Source organism: Meleagris gallopavo, chromosome 2 (genome assembly GCF_905368555.1).
Source record: "Meleagris gallopavo chromosome 2, MGAL_WU_HG_1.1, whole genome shotgun sequence".
Taxonomy (NCBI): domain Eukaryota; kingdom Metazoa; phylum Chordata; class Aves; order Galliformes; family Phasianidae; genus Meleagris; species Meleagris gallopavo.
Window position 1 is genome coordinate 20,439,442 of NC_139405.1, and position 23,905 is coordinate 20,463,346.

Below are 23,905 nucleotides of genomic sequence, written 5' to 3' on the forward strand. Positions count from 1 at the left end.
TGAATATCTGAAACTAAATTAGGAAGCCTGACTGCTGCTATAAACTTAAAGATGAGAGTTGTTCTGAAGCATATTTCTAAGGGTCCAAATCGTTCTGAGTTTCTGTTGATAATGAATTAGAAAATGAGTTATTCTATACCTCACAATTATTTATTAATTAATTATCATGAAAGCGTAAAGGACTCATGGAGAGTACAAAAACTTGCCTTTCTTTTGTATATCAACCTTATTTTGCACAATAGGCTCATGAGTACTGTGTATATTAATAAACACAAAGATACAAAAATACTAGGAAATGTAATATTAAAGTATTAAGGTACCAAGACTAAGCCAAATACTATGAACAAATAATAGCAAGTTATGAAGGGCGTTAACAGCAACCATTAGCTCACCTATTACTTTTAATTATGTTTACTACTCTCCATTAGCTAGAATTCTTGAAGTCTTTCTAAAGGTCTTTCTAATTCCCTAATTTTGAGGAGGGAGAGAACTACCTCAGCCTTGTGAAGTGGCTTTTTCTTATTCTTGAAATTGCAGTAATGTCTTACCAAATGTTAAAAATCACCATTTGCCTTTTGTTGCGTGCATTCCTTTCTATAATTTTGGTAAAACTCCAAAATAGTAAGTAGAATACAAAAACCACTAAAGGTTAGACTTATATTACTATAGCTTATGTCAGAGCACATGAAGGAGCAAAAATGGAGAAGAATGATCTTCTGATGGGAAAATCCCAGCCTGCTTGGGAGGCTACACTACAAGGAGCAGAAGCCAGGTAGAGCTTCTCCCTCACCTTGCCAGATGTGGAATCTGTCAGGTAAAGTCTATTTCATGTGTGTATACATACATATGTATATGTGTGTGTTTATATATATACACACACATCAAAGAGCACTTGAAGACTGGAGCATTCTCCTCTGCCCAGGCAGAGAAATGGGCCGGGCCCTCAGCATTTGACGTGGTTGTAGCTTTCCAGCTCTCCTATCAGGCACTGGGGATGCAAAAGCTCTGCCAGGTTGAAGGGGAAAGAGAAGAAAGCTGTATCGCTTCCTTCAGCCTCACCCAAGCCCCACCCTGTGCTAAGAGATGATGCCTCTTGCCTCCGGAAAATGCAATTCTCTTTCTCTGCCAGTGTGAGTAGGTAACTAAGAAGTTAGCAGTTTAGGTGTTAGCACTGGAGTTACAAAGTTAAATCTGCATTAATACAGCCCAGTGAGCAACTGTTGTAAAATACAGCGCTTGATTGTTCATATACCCTTAGTTTGACATTATCCTTCTTCATTTGATTATGTTTCTCCACAAAACCCACACCTTGTTCAGTGATCACAGTGAATGTAAAGGCAACATTACGATGGCCTCACACTTTACATTTTTAAGTATCTAGTCTTAAGCTTTTAAAAAAGATTGAACTGAACTGTCCTGCACTTTTTTTTTTTTAGTTAATTAAGAAAATCAGAGACAACAGCATGTCACAAGTGATAAACCATAACTTTGTTCACAGAGGATACGGGGCATTTCTGTTGTGAGAACCACAGTACTTATCTACTAAGAGAAACCATTACTGAAGTGCTCATATTGACACCAGTCCTAGGGTCAACAGGATGAGCATATTAGCAGATAAAACACCCACAGCTGCCCTATTGTTTGGTGATCACATCACCTACTGAGCACCTGGTAGGTTTCCTAGTACAGAAAAGGTGTCTGAGGTTAGCTGGTTGTCTGAGGTGACACAGTGAATCACATGCAGGTGCTGGACAGGAACCCATGGGTGCGGCTCTGTGGAAGTTTGAAACACCTCAAGGCAACGTTGCCACATTCATGCGTTCCCTCCTGTTCCCCACCTGCACACTGCCACCTGCTCCCTTATGCCAGCCTTGGTGCTCAGCTCAACTGCCAGGCAAGATGGTTAAACTGGCAAAGAGCATAATACTACCCAAAGATTTTCCAGTAGCATCAGCCTTGTACACGGCTTGGGCTTCCAAACTGTTGCACTATGAGGTCAGGCAAGTGCCTGATACAGCTCAACAGAGTAGGAATATTCAGGCTTGAGCAGGCAGAACTAAATCTCAGTCAGTGGTGACACCAGCTTGAATCAGACAAAATATTACGCATCAAGACACTGTCTTCCCATGCTCTAATGCCTAACACTTGTCTATCATAAGTGACAGTAAGAATTTTTTTCCATAGTATATGCATTTGTAAACTTTAATCTTTGAATTTAAAGCTATTGAGCTGTTACAAGGAAAAAAATAATTAATGCAAACAACAGTAAAACTGTTTAAAAATATAAAGAATAAAAAATAAAGAGGGTTGTTCATTGTTTAACGCTTGTTAGTATATTGGAAGGGCAGAGGAACAGAAGAATGCAAACAAAAAGTGTTTATTATTTAAGTGCGCAGCTGCTGTCTTGACCTGAAGAACTGAGATATACAGCTATAGCAAATAGTAGTGAAAAGACATTTGTGTCTCTCTTCTTCCTGTTCTAAAACCATTCTGTGCAAGAGATGGTGAATGCAGCCATTAGCACATTTACAGAACTAATGTGCACATATGTAAAGAAAATGATAAATAATTACAGCAATTGCATTATGATATGACACATCAAGTCTATATTGTCCGGGCCTTCTAATTACCAGCTTCTGAGCTGTAAAGAAAATTGGAATTCTTTTTTTTCTTAGTGGTGAATCCCCTCTTTTTACAGTTCTGCTGCCTGCTAGAAATGGCAATACCAAGCATATTTTTTCACTCTCCAGATATTTATACTAAAAATAAATTCATTGTACTATCAGATGGTGCAATATCTTACAGACAAGGAGTAATCAGGTTTCAGCAGACTTTTGATAAGATAGGAGCCTATTTCCTTTATGGCCTACTCTTCCTTGACTTTCATGGGTCCATAGATTACATGTTCTCTTTGGCCACCATTTTTATTAGGATTAATGGTACATCTACTCAAAGGACCATCCTGTTCAAGCGAGAGAAAAGCAGTTAAGAAAAAAGTGCAGTGCGTAGAAATTAAAAGCCATCTGCCTTTCACAGCCATCTCTGCCTTCCATCTTGATCCCTGACTTTTTAAAGTGAGGCATTTAGAAAGTGCCTGTTGGCAATTACCTTACCTCTTTGGCTTGTTGCAACTCTCCAGAAAAGCTTTATCTTTTGTTAATCTTTAGTAATTTCCTCACTTTGTCATCTTTAACTCTTTTACTTATTACTAATTTCTGTTTTTCTTAGAGGCTCTTATCTGTATGATTGCCTTCAGAAATGTGAAATTTTACTTCTTCACTGACTTCTCTGTTCTTCCAAATTCTTGAGCATTTGTTATACCTGTCCTTGCTGGATTTAATTTTCAATTGAATCTCCCATTCCCATGAAGTATCTAAACTAAAAACCTTGAGCATTCACTTTGTTTCCCTTTTGATTTATATATTTTTAGATAAAAAATATTATATATAGACTTTATATCTAACAGTTTTATATTACTGTTATGTAGTTATTATCTGAAAATCTGTACTTGTTTCCTATTTTGTACATATACTGCTGAAACCTTTTATCAGTTGGTAATTAAGAACGTCACCATACATAGTTTTTGGGAAATGTTTGTGTGTGTTTTAAAACCTTCTAAGGTGCGTGGAATGGTAGCATACAAAATAATATTTATGCACTCTCAACATTCCAAAATTATTAATAGGAAACTTGTTCTGAGTGAATTTGGACTCAAAATAAAATGAGAATCAGGACTCTGTTAGAAACAATATAGAGATTTCAAAAAGGTGAGGTCCATATGGCCGAAACACTGGTCTTTTGCAGTGCCCTTCAAGTTTGATTTTAGAAAGTCTTTAAGTTTTACAGAACTCTCCTATTCAAACATGCTCTTGTGCCCAAACATCAACGGCTCAATTCAAGTTACACAACTTTGTGACAGCCCCCAACACAGACATCAGATTACGGCATAAACTCTTTGCTTTCTCAAGAAACAATTTATCTTGGAGTGGCATTTAGATGTTTTCAAACCTGGGTGCTCACAATCTGACATCTAAATCAATGCCGACACGCATTGATAAATACATAATAAAGATTATGACTATCAGAAGTGAGCAGCAGCTAAAATATCTACAAATCAGTTGTGTGCTCCTAGGTGTGCTGCTAAATCCCATGGATTTATGGAAAAACTAAATCACAAGGTATGCTTGTGCTAAGCTGCATTGACAAATTGGGTCCTAAAGCTACAAGCTGACAATTTTTGATTGTCGAGTTGCTTTTATTTATACCTACAGTGTAGACTTACTATGCTGCTATTCAGCCAGGTGTTATACACACATAGAGTATGTTACATAATGGGGCAGAAATTTATGCATTTAGGTTTATCATTATAATGCTAGATTAGTTAATTTAACTTCTATTGAAAGCTAGTGATATCCCCCCCAGGAGACTGCTGTGTCTCAGAAATCTGAAGATCTTATGACTATTGTAATGATACATTCAAAAGTAACAAACTAAATCTATGAAAATGGAAAAACATTCTGTCCTGAACATTACGCTATTTTAACTTGGGCAGCAGTTACATATGCACAGAGAGGTATATTGCTCATGTTCGTTCCATTGACAGTGCTTATAACCATGAAATCTAAAGTTCATTATTTTACTCACAAATGCTGAAATGTTTTTCATTTCGCAACTCTTACTGCAGACCTAAAAAGAGGCACAGGTATTCAGTAAGTCCTCAGGCAGACTATAAGCAAACTAGAATATTCAACAAGCATAGTTTATTTGCGCAGATAATCAACCAAGGCTTTTTCTGGTCTACAAAACCGGGTGCTGGCTTGCCTGTGATAAGCTGTAGAGTACTATAACATGTTAGCTCATGCTTGGTGGCAACAGGTTTGTTTTCCAAGATTGTGTAATCCAAATTCCTTTTCTAAGAGATGACTTTGAGAAGCACCATTAATTGGAATAATTAATGAGAGCAGAGAATACTAGAGAACTAAACTTTTTTTTGCTTGTGGTAAGCTTCAAAGATTGAAAGTATCAATTTAACAAGAATGAGTATGATTTTAGGAAAAGGAATTTATATTAGTGCACTAAGTTTCTGCTTACATTACAATCAGGTCAGTGTACCCAGCTGTAGCACATGACAGAGATTTTAGGAACACAGTTAGGGTCACATTTACAATACAAATCGGGAATGTGTTGCAACTGCATTCTTTGATTGTAATGTAGATGACGGTAAGGCTAATTAAACATCATCTACCGTTCACAGGAGAAACCACCAGCTGTTGCTTAAGCACAGCTTAAAAACATTTTTATACAAAACAGGTTATGACATGGTTTCACCAACCAACAAGGACTGAGATTTTTCCATGTTATAACAAGACTCAGAAATTGCTTGAGCCTCGGTTTAAATACATTCAAAATATGTTTAATACTGGTCTTGCTCTCAAGGTGCTAAGATATTCAAAAATTAATTGCACATCACTCTTCAGATAACACTGACATAAACGTTTACTGAATTTTGACCCAGATAAAATCAATTTTCCTCTGCTGATAGTTAAATGTTTGGTTAAGCCGAACAGTTGTTGGGCTACAACATATCACAAGGGTTTTGAGACAACATTCAAGCCCGTCACGTCCATTATTTGGACTTTTTTATTTTTTTTAAATAACGTGTATGTTCTATACACTGCTTTCATCTGCAAATCAAAATGCACCTTCTTGAGATTGCTATCACTATGTCAATTTTCAGAGAAGAAAACTAAGGTACAGGGATGTGCTGTTACATGCCCTGGATCACACAGAAGACTAGTAGCTAAGGCATAGTCCTCTGTCAGTAATTTTTCCCATCTACTCTACTGTTCCATGGAACATCTTAGTATAATAACCTTGATGAAGTTGTAGAAGAAACTGAGAGTAAAGATATATCAGATATACCTGATATACCAGAGCTGAGATAATATTTTGGAGGTAAATTCCATAAATTATTATGCTAAGTCAATAAAGTCTCTAAATATTATTTAGAATTGTCACCTTTTCAGCCAAAAATAAAATAAAATGCTGTAACATGATTCTCAGTGGCACAGAAAGATAATACATAGCCCAGCCTGTATGTGACTGATAGAAGATTAACCCATCAGTTTTACGGGCAAATTTGAACCAGCATAGAAGTTTAGAACCAAATGAATGATTTGTATCATTTTAATACAAAACTTTTGAACACCTAATTCTGTTTCCATATTTTATGAAATCATCCTCCACTAAGTAGTAAGAATTCTGTTTTAATCCCAGAGTCATGTACTCCTAGCAGCTTTTGGGATAACAAAACTGTACATAAAGATTCAAAGTTTCAACAGCCTTTGTAAGGGATAGTAGCACTAACAATACAAAATGCTTATGGAAGACTCCTTGCAGTAACTGGCGATAATCTCAATGAAGCTATGTACTTCTAAAGAGTCTCTAGCTACAGTCACTGAGAGTATAACATAGACATTGCATTAAGTAATCTCATGAAAAAAGTAGTTGTCTTCGCAATTCCCAGTTTCAGAATCTTCTCTTGGTTGGATAACTTTGAAACACATTCAATTTTGCAGAGTTTGTCGAGCAGAAGCTCTTGCTGACAAACAGTCCAACTACACTTATGCTGTCTGTTTTTATTTCTTCTAGGGAATTGTGCTGCAGGTAGGCAATACATAAAACCTCCCGCCCTGAATTTGTGAGCAACTAGCAACTTCATTTGCAATTGAGGTCACTGAATAAGTTTTCTTCAAATGCAACCTGTGAAAGTAAAAGTGGCCAACTGCTAAACCACAAGCTCACACTGAGGCACAGCTGCAAAAGTCAATCCTTACCATCTTAAAAACAAAGAATTTACACCTCTCACTGTGCAGAGAACACAACAGGAATCTAACAAGTTCAGTTTGAGTTCTGATGCACGCTGCTCTCTCATGCAACTATCCACTTGGGAGGGGGAAGCTGTTTACTGGCATAAAGTTGAACTGTTTAACTTCAGAGCACAGCAGCTCTGAGCCCCATCTTATCATCTGACATCTGATGGTGCTTCCAGATTGCCACTGAAAGCTCTGTATCTATATGCGGTCTAATCTAATTCAAGTAACAATCTTAAATGGTGTCACTTCTTAATGCCTCAGTGTAGCCCTTTGGGGATAATTACTTTCTTCATTAAGGTCTGGCACTTATAAAACATTTGAAAGTCTTAGATGAAAAGGACTTTTCTTGCAAAATGTAATTATACTAATATTATGGCAAAGGTAAGGCATAGGCCCATGATTCAGTATACAGTATTTAAATACAATTACTTATCTATCAAAATCAAGAATCCATGCTATTTTGCCCTCTTTCAGCTCTTGATCTTCTTATCATTATTAATCGGATTAATAATGACTCCTTTGAATCTACTCACGTACTCCTTCAATAAAGTGTACAAGCAGCAAAAATACTCTGCAACTCGTAGTTTCAGCCCTAAGTTTGTACTATTTTTCATAGTTTTCCAGTTTGTACAAGTCCTGTTGTCACAGTTTTAGAGGAATACGTCAAGTGTAAACTTGACATTTACACAGGTGTCCCACTCACATTTGGATACGCTTTTTGGAATGTGGCTAACATTAAAAAAATGTAATACAGTGCAAAAAGAATTGCAAATTGACCATCAGTTATGACAAGCAAGGGAGGTCACACGTCATTTCTAATACACCAGTCTTAAGCGTTCTGGCCTGGTGTGATCTGCCCATGGCAGTGATGGTGCTCCTTGCTTCCTACAGCCCGCTGTACTCTGCCCCTTCTCCTTGCAGCAGTTATGGGAAGGGCTTTCCCACACCTGCTGAGCACCAGGCATCCTGAATGCTTCATGCAGTTTCAAAGCAGCTTTATACACTGCTTGCTCTCCAGCGATGTGCAATGCCACAAGTGTGGAATGGCTCCACCGCTGCTTCTCTCTCTGTGCTGTTGGGTGAGGAATAACCCCCCTGTGGAAGGTGAAAGTCACGCAGTGAGCAAGAGGCTGAAAGTGCTACAATGGAGAAAGGACGGGTGGCCAGCAGGGATAGGGAGGTGATTGTCCTCTTCTACTCTGCTCTTGTGAGGCCCCATCTGGAGTACTGCGTCCAGGTCTGGAGCCCCCAGTACAAGAAAGACAGGGAGCGGTTGGAGAGGGTCCAGAGGGGAGCCACAAAGATGATCAGGGGACTGGAGCACCTCCCCCATAAGGACAGGCTGAGGGAGCTGGGCTTGTTCAGCCTGGAGAAAAGAAGGCTGGGGGGTGACCTCATTGCAGCCTTTCAGTACCTAAAGGGAGCCTACAAACAGGAGGGGAATCAACTCTTTGAAAGGGTTGATAACTACAGGACAAGGGGAAATGGTTTTAAGTTGAGGGAGGGGAGATTTAGATTGGATGTCACAAGGAAGTTCTTTACAGAGAGAGTGGTGAGGTGCTGGAACAGGCTGCCCACAGAGGTTGTAGATGCCCTGTCCCTGGAAGTGTTCAAGGCCAGATTGGATGGGGCACTGGGCAGCCTAGGCTAGTATTGAATGTGGAGGTTGGTGGCCCTGCATGTGGGTTGGAGATTCATGATCCTCGAGGTCCCTTCCAACCCTGTCCATTCTGTGAAAAATAAAAAAAAAAATAAAAAAAAAACCGTGACTGAATTTGTGTGTGGGGGAAGTGGAAGTTGGCAAAAGAGGTGATGCTATTAAAGCCAGACCATGAGATACTAATAGGGAGTTATGAGAGGAAGGCAGAGGGGAGCGCAGGAGATCCCTGGCCCACTTCCACCCAGCCTCTTTCGGCCCCTCGTCCCTCCGAAGGTGCTCACCTCGTGCCGTGCTCCCACCCCTTTCTCGGCCTCGGCCTCGCCCCCGCTGGGGCTCCGCCGCCGCGGGCCGGTACACGTGCGCGGAGGCCGCGGCCGGGCCGTCCCCTCTCAGCCACGCGCGGCGGGAGGCGGGAAAGGGGCGGGCAGGCGTGGCGGCTCTGCCCCAAACTTGGCAGAGCTGCCCTCCTTGCGAGGGCTGCTGCGGGCGGCCGCCCCCATTGGCAGCGGCCTGCGCCCTCCTCTTCCTCCCTCCTCTTCCCTTCTCCTCCTCTGGGTGGGTTTCAGCCCTCTTCTTTCGTTAGGGCGGGGGAATTTTTTATTTTTTTAAAGATTTAAAAGGAAAAAAAAAAAAAATCCCAAGTCGCGTCCCGACGTCTCCGGGCCCCGCGGCCGCAGCGGCCGCCCCACATTCCTGGCATTCCTGGGCCGTGACTCCCCGCGCCGCCCCGGCCCCAGCCCAGCCCCGGCCCCGCCGCCTCCGGCTCGCTCGCTCGCTCGCCCCCGCGGGACGGCAGTCCCCTCCCTCCCGCCCGGCCTCCTCCTGCCCGCAGCCCGCGGGCGACGGCAGCAGCTCCGGGCGTCCCGGCCCCCCGCGCCGCCGCCGGCGGCCCCAGCTGCGCCCGCCCCGCCGAAGTTCCTCGCCGTGGCCGGGCCGGGGCGGCGGGAGCGGGTCTCCCCGCAGGGAGGAAGGCGGCTGCCTTCCGGGCCGGGAGAGCCGCCTCCCGCGGGAGCGCACGAAGCCGGAGCCGCCGCCCAGCAGGTAAGGAGCCGCCGCCGAGTTGGCCGCGCTTGGGTCCCGCCGCCTTCCGAGCCGTCCCGCGAGCGCGTTCCGCTCCGTGCTGCGGACGGCCCTTCCGCGGGGTTCGTCGCTCGCCGCGCTCTGCTCTTGCAGCTCGTTGCCGTTCGTAACCGACGAAAATAGCTCAGCTCAGGCCGGGAGCGCCGGTCGGCCAGCTGCCATGAGCGGGCTCGGACAGCCCGGCCGGCCGCGGGGTGCGATCTGCGGGACGGGCGGCGCTGGTGGGTGCTCGCAAATCGCCGGGTTCTGTCGCCGTGCCCGCGCCTCTCACCACCCCGGTACCTTCGCCTTTGTTGCTGCTGCACCGCGATGTGCCCGGGCGGGGGGCAGTGACACAGCAGCGGTGCCCGGGAGGGTTCCGGGCTCGCTTTAAGGAGCGTGTTTGGGACGGGCTTACATAATGTATGTGTGGCGCGTGGACGGACCGTGTGCTGGCGTCTTCCTATCGACGGGGCTTTATCTGCGATTTGCATCACGTTACCACACGCTCCTATCGTGAGCATCTCCTCGGCTGTTTGTAACTTTACCGAGGTGGAAGCAAACAGAGGTCGGTAGAGGCTCTGATTCAACGCACCGCTTCCCAGAAAGTTTTCTGGGATTTCTGGCTGGTTGCCTGAAACCATAGCTGAAAGAAATAGTTCTGCGAGAAGCTGCTTCTTTCTTTTCCTTTGAGCTCTTAACTACTGCTGGCTCCCGCTATTCCAGAAACACTGTTACATGCTGAAGTTCCTCCGAGCTGGGGAAATCTGCCAGTGAAATGGCAGATGGTTCCCCCCACCCCCGAGTGCCACCTGCAGCTTCTCCATCGCGGGGAAGGCACTTTGGGGACCACTTATCGGGCTGTGATGTTCAGTCTGCAGGCATCACACAGCCCTCACCCTCTGGAAGGTCAGTCACTGGCAAGCAGCGCTCTTTATATGGTGTAACATTCGGCATGTTGGTATCAGAGCAATGCAAATAAGCTGTAGGCCCTGCTTTGTTGCTGACAGCACTTCTCTGAACTTTTTGTGGGAGGCTGTGCCAGAGCTGCTCGCAGGCAGAGGGCACTTGTGTGTATGCAGTAGGTGGCAGTAGGAACATTGGGAGCACTGCCTGCTTGGCCCCATCAGCAGGAAGGTGCTCCCCAGGCCTGTGGCCATCCGTCCCTCCGTGGCACCTGTGTGTGCTGGGCTTGAGGGCATGGCTGTGGAGTGTTTGGCTCTGAGGGTGTCACGGTGCAGGCTGGGGCCTCAGGGCTACTCTCTAAGCTGCTCTATGTTGGTGAATGCTTTTAAGCGGGTCTGATAAATATTTTGGTGATAGCAGAAGAAATAGTTTTGGAGAGAGTTAATTAGCAATCCATGTTGATTGCCTTGACTGCTCTCCTGCCATCCTTGTCCAGCCTGTCAGTCAGTTAGCACAGTATAACAGTGGATTGGCTTCCTGTCAAGTGGATCTGCTCCCGTGCACTTAGCAGATCTCCTTGGCTGCCAGTGACTCCTCCAGTCTTGAAGAAAGTATTTCATATTTTTAAAAAAATATTTGCTTACATACTTCTGGTAACTGTGCTGTTTCTTTGTTCTAAGTCTGTTTGATACCACTGCAGCCAAAGGGGTTAGTCTTCACTTGTTTCTCCTCGTACTCAGTAAGGTTGTGTTTGATTCTGTGTTTCTGATGTAACCACTGTTGGTGTGCAGATCGTAGCAAGTTCTCAGTCAGTCACAGGTCTTAGTCCTTCAAAGACTCAACCCATGTGCTTAAATTCATATTCATGACTATTACTTTGGGAACTGTGGAATTTGTTTATTATTAATAGTTACAAATGTATGGAAGAACTAGGCTATAATATTTAGTATATATATATAGTTGTGCATCTGTGTTCAGCTCAATTATAAGAAGATTTTGATAAAGGCTTAATTTTCATGCCAAAAAGTCTCTTTGATGTCCAGGTCTACCACAAGTGCAACACACCTTGGCCGAATACCTTCTGGAGCTCCAGAAGAGGAGTTCTTGGTTTCATGTGGTGGCACTGCAGTTATTGCTCCTCGTATGAGGAATCTGTGCTTGAGGTTCTCTGAAACTTTGTCTGAAAAAGCTCTGTTCCATCATGGTATGTTTGCCCTCCTCTGCCTAATGCTAGAGCCCACAAAACTCGTGGGCTGCTTTCGGCTGCCTTTGTCTCTGCTTCTGTGTGTGCCCAGAGCAAGTATCATTTGTCCCCCCATACTGCAGATGCCCAGATTCTGCACAGGGCTGCTGCACAGCCTGCTGCCTTGCAGCATGCTCTGAGCTTATAAGGTTACCTACAGATGTAGGAACGGGCCTTAAGGCAGGAGGTGTCCCCCATCACTCTGCCCCTGTCCCCTTTGCCTTGGCCAGCATGGGGGGGTTGAGGAGGACTCTGGAGTGTGAAAGGATTGAGTTTGGCATTAAGTGTTAGTAAGGTTATGGGAGTTTTCCTGATTGGTCTTCATCTCTTTCATGAAATCGTCTGATTTTGATGGGTTAATACGATGCCTTTTAGTTTGTGCACATTATTGTGGCTGAGTTACTTTTCTTTTGAATCGATGAGAATGATTTTCACCAAGTCTGCTGTTATTTTTTGTTTGTTGACATACAGTGGAACATTTTTTAAGCAAACTTTATGAATTCAAGGGTGGTTTTATGTGAAGAATCAAAGGAGTAGAAATATTTTAATTTCTTCAACTGTCAGCATATACTTTAATGAAATTTGGCCTCATCTTAGGTGGTGCTCAGCTGAAGTTGCTGCCACTATGCAGATGCAGTGGCTTACCTTCTGAGCAATACTGATCAATATTTTTGGCTTTAGACATGAAGAAGAGTTAGAAAAAAGGCTTCAAGATTGCTCTTCAAAGTATCTCCCAAGGTCAGCTCTGTCAATGTTGAAAGCGTCACCTGGAATTACGGGCTCGAGATTGATGCAGCGCAAAGTGTGTACATAAAAGGAACGTGCATCTTTGTTGTAAAGTGTATTTTCCACTGTTGTTGTTAGTAAGCAGTCATATGTATTATAATCAACTATAGATGAACAACTTTTGAAAAAGTCGTGACTACAAATTTATCACTGATGAAGCATAAATTTAACTAGCGCTAAGAAGAGTTTCTAAACAGAGGATTTTTCTTGAGGGAGACACATGTGTGAAATGTTGAATGGGTGATATCCTTGAGAGAATGCTGTCCTACAGCCCACTGTGATGTTCTGTAGCATGGGGTGTTGCTAATCAGAAGTTTAGAGACTGACCTTTGTTCAGTGCCAGGCTTTTGGAAAGTGCAAGCTCGCTTCCTAGTTCTCAAAGACTGCTCCTTTCCTGTTTATTTCACCAGTACCTTGCTGAAATGATGCCCTTTATGACTAAGAACCTTTTTTTTTTTTTTAAACTTTTTTTTTTGTCTGTAAACCTTAAATTACCAGGTGATGTAGAAACAACAGGGGGTGGCGAATGCGTATGTTGGTGATCTAATAAATTGGGTGAATGATGCTGTGCCAAAACTTGCTAATGATGCAAAAGTATTTGGATTAGACAAGGTTGAAGAAGACTGCGAAATTGTAAAGGAAATCCAAGAAAGCTGGGTAAAAGGGAAGTATAGCAGATGATGTCGATAAATTCAAGAATATGCTTGTTGGAGGGAATAATCACATTACTTGTTCATGTTACTGGATGTAACATGGATTGTAAATTAACTGTATTAAGGTGGGGAAGAAGACTTCAGCAGTTTTCATTTGTGCACCTGTGCACCTTCTTAATGCTTAGCATCAAGGAGAAGAGAACAGTGGTGGTTGCTGTGAAATGCTGTGGTAGTAACACAAAGGAGATTATTAAACATGCTCAAATCCCCCTGGAATACTAAATTTGTGATCTTCTATCAAAGAAGAGAGATTGGAAAATGCTCATGTGAAGTTGAACTGAAAATGTTAGTGTAGTTTCATTTTGGAGGGATCAATGAGAGGAGGTAGGATAATACATGTGCAAAATAATGATTGTCTATTAGTAAGTGCTAAGTACCCTTTGGTTTAGTACACTGTCTAGATGTAGGGAGTAGTTTGCAAGGCAACATATATAATGCTGCTAAATCACTATTTTTTTAATTTATTTCTTAAAGCAAATAATGGTATTACTTCCTGTCAAAGGTAATCATACAAACCAGCAGCCTGGTAGGATGAAAAAGGAAAGTGTCCTGCTTATAGGGATGAAAGGAATGGTTCCAGCTGTCAGCTGAAGGGATGCTAACCATGGTGCTCTAGGCCATAAATCAAGCACTATCTGACAGGTATTAAGAAATTTCCCTTATAACAAATCATGCTACAAGTGTCTGCTGTGATGCTTGTTATGTTTTCTTGAGGGGATGTAAGGTAAGCTGCTGTTAGAAGCAGGGCAGTGGCTGGTGATCGGGCCCACTGTAACAGTTCCTGTAACCCACTGCAGTGGTTCTATTTAATGCAGGTGGAATTGAAATATTGTGGTTTTTTTATATATGCTTAGGCTTCACAGAAAGTTTATTTATTACAAATTGATTTTCTGACGTCCCCACTGAAAGGGCCAAAGCTTCTTTGAAGATGGCATGGCACTGCTTTTCTGAGCTCAGAAAATGAAGTGAATGGAAATGTCCGTGTTTTCATGCAGGTACATCAAAGTGATGCCTTTCTTTGGGACTTCCTTGAGTCAGAGCACTCGCCTTGGCTAAGCTGGATGTGTAGGAGAAGCGTGAGGTTACCAGCAGTTGCTTTAACTTGTGTTTGTGCAATTCTTTCATGTTTTTACAACTGAGAAAATAGTTTGCATTCCTTGGGTTTTTTAGATTAGCTCTTATCATAGAACTCCCTCCTTTGAGAGGAGGCATTCACTACCTTGTAGATAAAATGCCTTTAGCTTTTTATTGATGATGATAATTAAGCTAGGCTTTTGGACAAGCCTGGGCAAAATCAGGGGGCTTTGCCAATCAGCGATTCAACTCATAGGGGCCAGATCCCATGTTTGACAGCTACCACTACATGTTTTTGTAGAGACCCCTTCCCTCAGCACTTTCATTTATTCTTCCAAAGCAAAACTGTATCCTGCTGTTAGTAGAAACCCTGCAGTTCCTGCGTGTGTGATATGCTTTGCTTATCTCAGGTCCTTTAAAGGTGAGACATTGTGCAAAGGAATTTCTAAGCAGAACTTCGGGTCTGTTCTCCAAGATAGAGGGAGAGAAGAAGGAAAAGTTAAATATCCAGTGGCCTAACTTATCACGTGTTGAAATCAAGTTGTTTTCTGATGCCTTCAGTGGGAACAGACCTTTAAACTCCTACCCCAAAATATAGAAAATACAAATTTCTGAGAAAATCTGTCACCTCTCTTAAGAGCTTTCTGAATGCTCAGTGTGAACAGAACTGCCACAGGAAGAACTTTTGTGAGCTTTGGGAGTGAAGGGGGTTTATTTCAGAAGTCCTGGAAAGGAGGCATCTGAGATGATCAGAACTGTTCTATATTTTTTTTTCCCCTTTCCTGTCTGGCATACTTTAAGGGAGTTGGAGCTACTAGATAGGATGAGTTTCAGTTTTCATTCTTTTGTGAAGATTCAGTTTGCTTTCAAAAATGTTTCAATTAACCTACTGGGAAAGAGGTTGGCTGCTACCTTAAGAGGAAGGCCAATGCAGAGTTCTGCTGATAGAAGTATCAGCAGAGCTTCAGAGCTTGGAATGGAGAGTAGACAGGGGCACAAGTTTCTGCTTCTGAGTAAAATGGCTCATGTAGACGTATTTGAGTATAGGTCCTGTGATTCCACGCATGCTTGCCAAGGCTGTGTTGTAGGAATCTGTGATAGCAGAGGAGGTTAGATCATAGTATTGATACTTCCATGCTGCTGCTTCCTGCTTTCATGTATTCTTTATGGAAACAGAAAAGCAGTTGCAGGGTCTTCTTGCAAGTTTGCTTCCACATGCCCATGTTTCCCTTGGTAGCTTGGTGTCCTAGAATGCATTTGTGTGTAGTTTGAAATCTTGCTCATAAAGTAGAATTAAAATATTGAAGTAGAGCATTATTGAGGTAGATTAACATTTACCAACTACAAATTAAGTGTGTTCATTGCTTCTGATTTCACTTCATTTAAAAAAAACAGACAAACAAAAAAACTTTCGTTCTGATGAGTGGCAGATAAAAGCTACATATGAAGCTGAAAGTTAACATGGTTTATTACATCTCTTAAGAATTTCGGTATGTGTTTTAATGTTTCATCCTAAATGTTATGCAGAGGAAAGTGTTTAAGTACAGAGCTGTATATGCAGTTAGATTCTCATTTAGTAATTAACATTTTTTAATTTCCTCCTGTGTTGTCAAATCTAGCTAGAGGAGAGGAGAAGGAATGATTTGCTTCAGTAGGCAGAGTGTGTGTTCGGGAAACTAACATGCTCTTAGGATTTTGGTTTCTTTGGTCATAGGCTGTACTCCTCTGTAGTGGATTCATTTCTTATGTATTTCTTTTTTTAAAATTTCTGTATTTAATTGGTAAATTTTCATAAACCTGTGCATTTAAATATGCAGATTTAGGCATACACATTTCTTGTAAACTTAAAGCTAGATAATTAAGAGACTGTTCTTTTCAGAAGGGAATTACTGATCCTACCTCAGGGTCTGATCTTGTGAAGTGATGAGTGTTTCCCTGGAGGCACCTTGAAGGAGAATGTCATAGCCTGGAGCAAGAGAGTCTCTCTACTTGGTCTTACTTCTTGGTCTTTGTTGCTGTCACTCACAGAGCATCTCTTTGCTTTTTTAATACACTTCCATGTGCATCTCTTCACTGCTGAAAGGATTGATCTGAGTAGGATGTGATTTCAGAAAGCATTAAGCCTTGCCTGATGATGGCTCAGATATTTCTTATGATGCGCAAGTGTTTTTTTTTCCAGATATATGAATATATTTTTACAGCTTTCCTATAATCTGATTTAGATACGAAGATCGTCATCCATGTGCTAATTAATCTGTCAAAACGTCTGCAATGTGTAGCCACCCCTTTCCAGACAATTAGGCGTTTTGCTACATTAGTCAGCATTGTTAACCTCTGTTGATATTATATAAGGTTTCTTTCCTAGTTCTGTATATTCAGCTTGTGTTCCAATACGAGTTTGTTAACACAGAGCTTAGCTTTCGTGTTAGCAGTGTATGTTTAGTGTACCTGACATGTACTGCTAACAGGCTGCATGCTGCTGTGAAATTTTGCACTTCCTTTTTCATCCCCTCCAGAGTAATATGTTGAGATATTCATGAGTGTAAGGCAGCAAGCTTGCCAGAGCTCACTTAATACAGTAACTTCCATGTTAATAAAGCTGACTTCAAAAAACAATGTATACTGTTAAATACGTCTTAATTTTGATTACTCTGTTCTCATACTTTTGTTCATAGAATCACAGAACGGTTTGGATTGGAAGGAACCTTAAAGCCCATGTGGTTCCACTCCCCTGACATGGGCAGGAGCACCTCCCACTAGACCAGGTTACCCAAGGCCCCAAAGCATCCTGGCCTTGAATGACTCCAGGGATGGGATATATATATACACACTTCTTAGTCCCTCCATGTTGTATGTCAAACACAGTGATGGAGGATATGGTAGTGAAGGAAATCCTCATTTATTCAGATATTTTCTTGGAATGGAAAAACAACGTTGTAGATAGCTGTCTTGAAGACACAGCCCACCACAGCTTGAGTGCGTGGTTTGAGAATGCAAGGGGTGTTAGTTTTGTCAAATACCTTTTAAAGAAGTCTAAAAAATGGGAATGAAAATAAATGATGTTTAAAAATTCAGTGTTGAAGAGACTCTTTGATAATATGAAGATTATTTGAGATTAAGACCGAATCCAAACTGCTTACCAGGAAGAAACCTTCTGATAATGAGCTCTATGATTTATTGTACAGTTTCTCAAGAATCATGGCTTTGCTGTGAGGACCAAGTTAAAATAACCCTAGACAGTGCTCTAAAGCACTCAGTGAAGGGTGAAGTATCTGTCAGGAAACTGGACAAGGTTCTGACTTTGTGATCAGTTAGGTTCCTTTCTCCATAGTGATTTGAAATTTAAAATACGTGTGTATGTATTTAAATGTATGTGTACATTCACATATTTGAAATAAAAAACATTGATATTGGTTCCACTAATTATTGGTTCTTCTTGCGGCTGTAAGGGTGAAGATGAGTTGGGTTACTGGACTTCTTTTTTTTTTTTTCTTTTCTTTTTGCTTATGTACTTAATACACATTATTTAGCAGAGAATCTCATATGATAGCGGTGTAAAAACAGTCCAGACATCTTTTAAGTAAATAGTGGCAGCAATACAATCTTTTGGGACTTTCACAATCAATCAAAATGATCTGCTTTGCAATACCTTATACTTCTGTACCAGTACTTTGATATGCACTTCATTTCCTTTATACTGAGGCATTTGACAGACCATATATCTACCTGCACACTGACATTCCTGCCCCAGCTGTAACTGTGTTGTGGTGTGATGTGCAGGCTACATTCACACCTGTGTTATGATTTCATCTGTTGTGTATGGGAAAAGCAGATCTGAAAAAAGCATGCATTAAGCAAGTTGCCAAATTCGTCTTCTGGAGAACCAGCACATACAGGGGCTATTTGTGTGATGACTTGAATGTAGAGATTCCTCCATTGGCGTCTTGGGAAGTTATTTCTCTGGCATGCATGGCTATCTCCGTGTGCACAACACAAACCTGAAAGAATTTAAGCAGTATAATAATGGGACAATGCTAGTGCCAAGCCTCAGTGCAACCTGAGGGATGTGCAAAGCAAACAAACAGCGAGGAATCTGTTTTGAATAACTGTGTTGATGTCAGGTGTTGAGTATTCTGCCTGTTAAGAAGAGAGATTCGTGAGAACTTGAATCATTTGTTTTTGTTTCGTTTTTAAACAATAGATCTCTTACTCTCATAGTTATATAGAGAAATACAGGAAAATGTGTAACACAGTGACTCAGAAATTGTAGTTCTGTCAACTGAAGAAAAAAGTCAGGCTGTCTTACTTCTTGCTATGTGTGATTGCATTATGTGCTGCTATACCATGCCTGATGTTGCATTTGATATTGGAAAAGCGATGCCTTGACTCAGACATAAACTCTGTCCCTTCTCTCTCTCAGAGAGGTATTAAAGATATGTCCATGAAATGGTCGCTTATAGGAGGCTCAAAAATGTTAAATTTAATTGCAGTATTTGTGTATATCCTTACAGAGTATGTGTGAAACTTTTCATGTCATGTGTTCAGTGATTTGCGGGCTTCCTTCTCTTCTTGGCTGAAGAAGTTTCTCTGAGAAGCCAGTGGAAGTGTGCACAGAAGGCATCATTGAGCTCATGCATACAGTTTGTGTATTAAGTGTATTTAAACATGGATGCATTACCTTGCCAACTGTGGGAACTTCACAAGGACGAACTGTAAGGTCAAAGGAAATGAGAAACAGAAAGGACGCCCGACTGCTGTGTCTGGTAGCACTGAGTGCTGTTCTCTCCTTGTCCTGTCAAGATCGTGGTGATAACTCAGTGTTTTTTCCTCTCGTGAGGAAGGCCATAAGGCATAGTTACTGAGGCTTGGTTAGTTTAAATTCAGATCTGGAGATAGCTGTGGAGAGACATAATTAGATAAAAGGGGCTCAGAGTCTTGTGCAAGAGAAGCCAGTGTAATCCAGACCAATTCTGATGTATGAAGGGTTTAGCATTGCAGTTGTATATGGAGATGTAGTACAGATCACATCTTTACATCATGTTCTACGAGAGGGAGAATGACAACTCAGTGATTCAAGACTAGTCAGTCTATCTGGTACCTAATGCTGGAGGTATGGAAGCCCAGCCAGCAAACATTTCATCCCAAAGCCTCTGGCTACATCCTGCAGCTCTGCAGACCGAACTGCAGTGTTCATATGAGCAGAAATTTGAAGGATGGGGAAATTGGTAAGAGGAAATGGTGTTTCCAACGTGAGCACATGAAAGTGATGGTAACTCTTGATGCTTGTGAAGTTACATGCTGTTGCATTAAACATACAGGATCATGGCTTTCAAAATGAATCGCTCTGATTTCTTCTACAACAAAAAGCTGTATAGTAAGGTTGATGTGCTTAGCTGGAATCCCTTTAACACACTTTTTAGCTAGGTCTGGGAATAAGTAAACGCCTCAAATAATCTCTGTTTTTGTCATCTCTTTGGTAGTGTGCTTGTTTCCTGTGTTATGAAAGGCATCATTAGATTAGCTGTGTTTAAGCTTCCTGTCTCACTGGGTTTTTTCCATTAATTTTACAATCTCTTTCAGAATGTACCATTATCATTTCTGTAATAAAGGCTTTACTTTAATTTTCTATTTTTTCTTTTCCCGTTGTGATGATTTTTTTTTTCTTTCTCTTTACTTTGTCTAAAATAGCTTTCTAGTTGCTACTTTCTCAGATTTTATTTAATTTAATGGCATATGCTATTGTAATAACATGCAGGCAAAGAAAAATAGTACAACTTCTGACTGGAGCTGGTACGCTTGGATAATTTGTACAACAAGCTAAGCAGACTGCTTAGGTGTATAACTTCTTATTCATGGATGTGAACCTCTGCTTTCAAATGATGTTTTCGGTGTGGTGTCTGTTCTGTAAGAGCAGCATACTGTGCCAGATTGGTGATTTCAGATTTTAGAGACCAAAAGAGAGCTGGTTCTCAATGTGTGGCATCATGATGTGGGTTATTTTGGTTGTTTGGTTTGTTAGGTATCTGTTTATCAGGAAGAAAGGTAAACTCACCTGGGTGAAAGCTCAGGTTGGACTACAGAAATTGTGTCAATGCTAGTGTTTACTTCCTCTAACCAACCATGATGCTATTTTTCTTGACGTTTCATGGGGGAAATGCTTTTGTCTGATAACTCTTCAGCCATCAACTTTGGCTGAAAAAGTAGGTGTATGAGATGCATGGTGTCACATTTGGTGGAGCCTTTCTGGCTTTTCTTAGTAAAATGAATAGAAGATGGCTACTGAGAAAGGAGCAGATCTGATTTTCAAAGGCGAGAATTTATTTATTATATAATTACATTTTTTAGCATCTCTCTGCAGGTGAGGGGAAAAAAAAAGTATGAGGCTGGCTGAGCACTTCTGAATCCTGGAATATATACATGTTAGCATATTCTCTTACCATTTATAAGGCACAGAAGGTCTGGGACTAAAAATAATGTATGTGCTGGATTTCAGACATAGACATGTACTTTTCAAAGTAAAGTGAAAAATAAATCTAGATAGGAGACTTCAAGGCAAAAAGCTGTGTTGAATTTCCACAGCAGTGGGGTAGAATACTTTTTCTTCTTTTCTAGAAAACTTTGGAGATTAAATCTTGATTTCTAATAAGCCTCTGTATATGTATAATGCCATTTCTATCAACGTGTGTGTTTGCCTATAACATCAGTGAGTTTAAAACTCCTAGTGTACGTTAAGATTGAACTGATGCTTGAATGTGAAGGTCTTTAAACTTGTTTTTAGGTTTTACCTCTCTGATTAAACTTGTTTGGTTTGGCAAATGCAGCTGCTGCCTTGCCAATTGATGTTTCTTTGTGTTCTTGTGTTATTGTCATAGATCTTGAGTTAGCACCTCTTGTGTTTAGTCCTGAATTTGGGAGTTTTCAGGATCAAATCTTCAGATTTGTGGGGCTTTTTTTTTTTTTTTTTTTGTATTTTATTTTTTACTTTCACCATTTTGTCACAAGCACTCATGTTAATCTACTAACTTAATTCTACATTTTCCAAAGCTATAGCAGCTGCTCTGAGGTATAAAATCTTCATCTTATTTCACAGTGTTTTTCTCTTTTGCACTTACTGTCATTTAATTTATTTGCTTTTTAGAGCCATGTGTTATTTTAGGAAGTAACAGGTTTATATTTTGTATTTTAGCTGTGGCCAATTTGACTGGCCTCTTTTTCTCCCTTAAATGCCCAGTTTGAGGGTCATCCTAATTGATTGCTTTCACTCAGTTGCTTACGTTATGCTCTTCATTTGAGCATCATTGTCTTGATCGTAATTAAACAAAAGCCCAATTAAGTCTCATGCTGTATCCGGGAAGTAACTCACCAGAGTTTGACAGCTGAACAAAGGGATTTTAATTGACAGATTTCTTCAGAGGAAGATGTCTCAATGGAGGTCTGTAAAGCAGAGCATGCAATTTGAGACACTTAGCAGCTATCACTTTTATATTATTTTCGGTCTGTGGCTAAGTCTTCTGCTCTGCTATAAAGATGTGAATCAGAGCTAGAGAGCTAATTTCCATTCTGGCAATGGTGTAAATGCCTCTCTGAGATTCAGCTTCCCGAAGTAGGAAACATGAGAGAGTAAGCGAACACTTAACTTCTTGGAATACTTCAATGCAGCTCTATGTGATAAAAAGGCAGGATTAAAATTCTCATCTATCCAAATAAATATTTGGTCATATATTTGGTCATATATTTATATATATATATATATATTTGGTCTTTGAATCCCACTTAACTGATGCTGTTGTTATTACTCTTAATACTCTTGTTTTAGAAGCTGTAAATCTGTAAAGAGTCACTTTAGGAGTGGGAAGAGGAGAATGAATTGGAGCAGTGTTTTTTTCCAAACTGTGGCTTGCATGGCGCTTGGCATTTGTCCTGTTGAAGAAAGTGACTTTAAAAAGGCAAGTAAAGGGGAAGACATTTGAGAAAAACAGTCCACAGAAGAGCCTGCTTTAACAGATCTTTTTAGAGTATTTGTGGGATTCCTGCATTATTGCAGGAATACTTAAAAAATGTTAGAAGTAGATTTTCAGTTGGGTCCTCTGCTTTCTCTCCTTCGCTGTTCCTGTTTTCTTTTAGCAGCCACAAATATGTATCACTGTATATCAAAAACCAAGATAATTTTCAGCAGTTTCAAGTGATCCTATACAGTCCTGTATTTGATTTCCATGGAGCCATAAACACTTTATGCTTTGCCTTTTACTAGCTATCAACTTGGCTGTTCCTTGTGGACAGGAAAGCTGTGTTTAATGCTTTGTAAAGTAGCCATCAATTCCTTACTTTTATCTCTGTTCAGCATAAATTATTTTCAGCAAGGCCACAGAACTGTTTTGGCCAAGATTTGCAGGTGTCCCTTGTGGAGAGCTATTTCAGGATAAAGGCTTAATCTTAGTGCTACTTTCATCCCCTTTTTCTCTTTCATCTCTCCTTGAAGAACGGTAATCCTGAATGATAGGAGTCTCTGGTTGGTCTCCTCCCTACTCCATGGCTTTTTTTATTTGTTTGTTTCTTCCATATTCATAATTAACCTGCAACTGGATAGGCTGAAGCATATTTCTTTGCCCTCAAGCTTGGAAACTTAGTGTGCATTGCCACTGCAATATTTCTAAGGGGAAATTCAGCCCCTAATTATCAAATTAGATGCACATTCTGGTTCTTTGGCATGACTTTACTTCTGCCCATCTGTTAGGTTGGCACTATGCCCTTTCAGAAAGTAACCTACCAGTTTTAGCTGAGCAGACGAGCCAACCAAAGATAGGTTAAGAGAGAACACTTTATGTTCAGTTTCTTTTGCCAAAAGCTCTTCCTGTTTGCTAACAATGTCAGCTTAAGCCCATATGCTTCTTTACATGGGATGACATCTGTGCAGACAGATGCAGGCACGGCAATACAAACGACATTTGATAAGAAGGGGCATATGTTATGGAGCCAGACACCACTATGAGTTTAAGATCCTGTCTATACTGTGTGTGTATACGTAGATATATAGATTGCTTGTGTATTTTGCTGTGTGAGAGCATTTATCAGTGAGGGTTGGACTTTCTGGAGTGCATCAGAGCACGTGAATTTTACATGTCAGGGTAGAAGACACTGAAAAAAGCTATTCTTTTGGAGCAGCCTCTTTGTCCCTCTGCTGGATTTTTCACCAGATAAGAGGCTTCTAAGTCTACTTTTCTCAGTTATCTCTGCTTTTTGGATTTACTGTATGAAATAGCATTTTAGTTATGGGAGACTTTAAAGAGATAGCATGAAGCTGAGATCTAGTTAGCTTTATTAAACTATATTTCACATTCTGTGCCTATGTGAGTCAGAGCTGCTTATTCCTCTACTCCAAAAAATACTTTTTGTTGCTGTGTATATGGTAGACCAACATATGTACAAACAGTGAGAAACATGGGGTTGTGCTTGCAGCCTTCCAGACCTGTGATGTCGAAAGTGCCACAGATCTATGCAGCTGGGAGAGGGGACCCTGTGACCAAGAAAGGTCAGTATTGGTTCTGAAAGTGGTTGGGCATCATGGCAGAGTGACTTCAGAGAGCCCCTG

At 41.1% G+C, this 23,905-nt stretch overlaps 1 protein-coding gene across 1 annotated transcript in view; it reads left to right on the top strand.

The window, feature by feature from the left end:
* The first annotated feature begins 9,438 nt into the window (after nt 1-9,438).
* Nucleotides 9,439-23,905, top strand: part of PTPN14 (protein tyrosine phosphatase non-receptor type 14) — a 109,127-nt gene continuing 94,660 nt past the window's right edge. The window contains exon 1 of the mRNA XM_085219248.1: nt 9,439-9,576. The gene's annotated coding sequence lies outside the window, so the exon portion shown is untranslated. The remainder of the gene's footprint in view (nt 9,577-23,905) is intronic.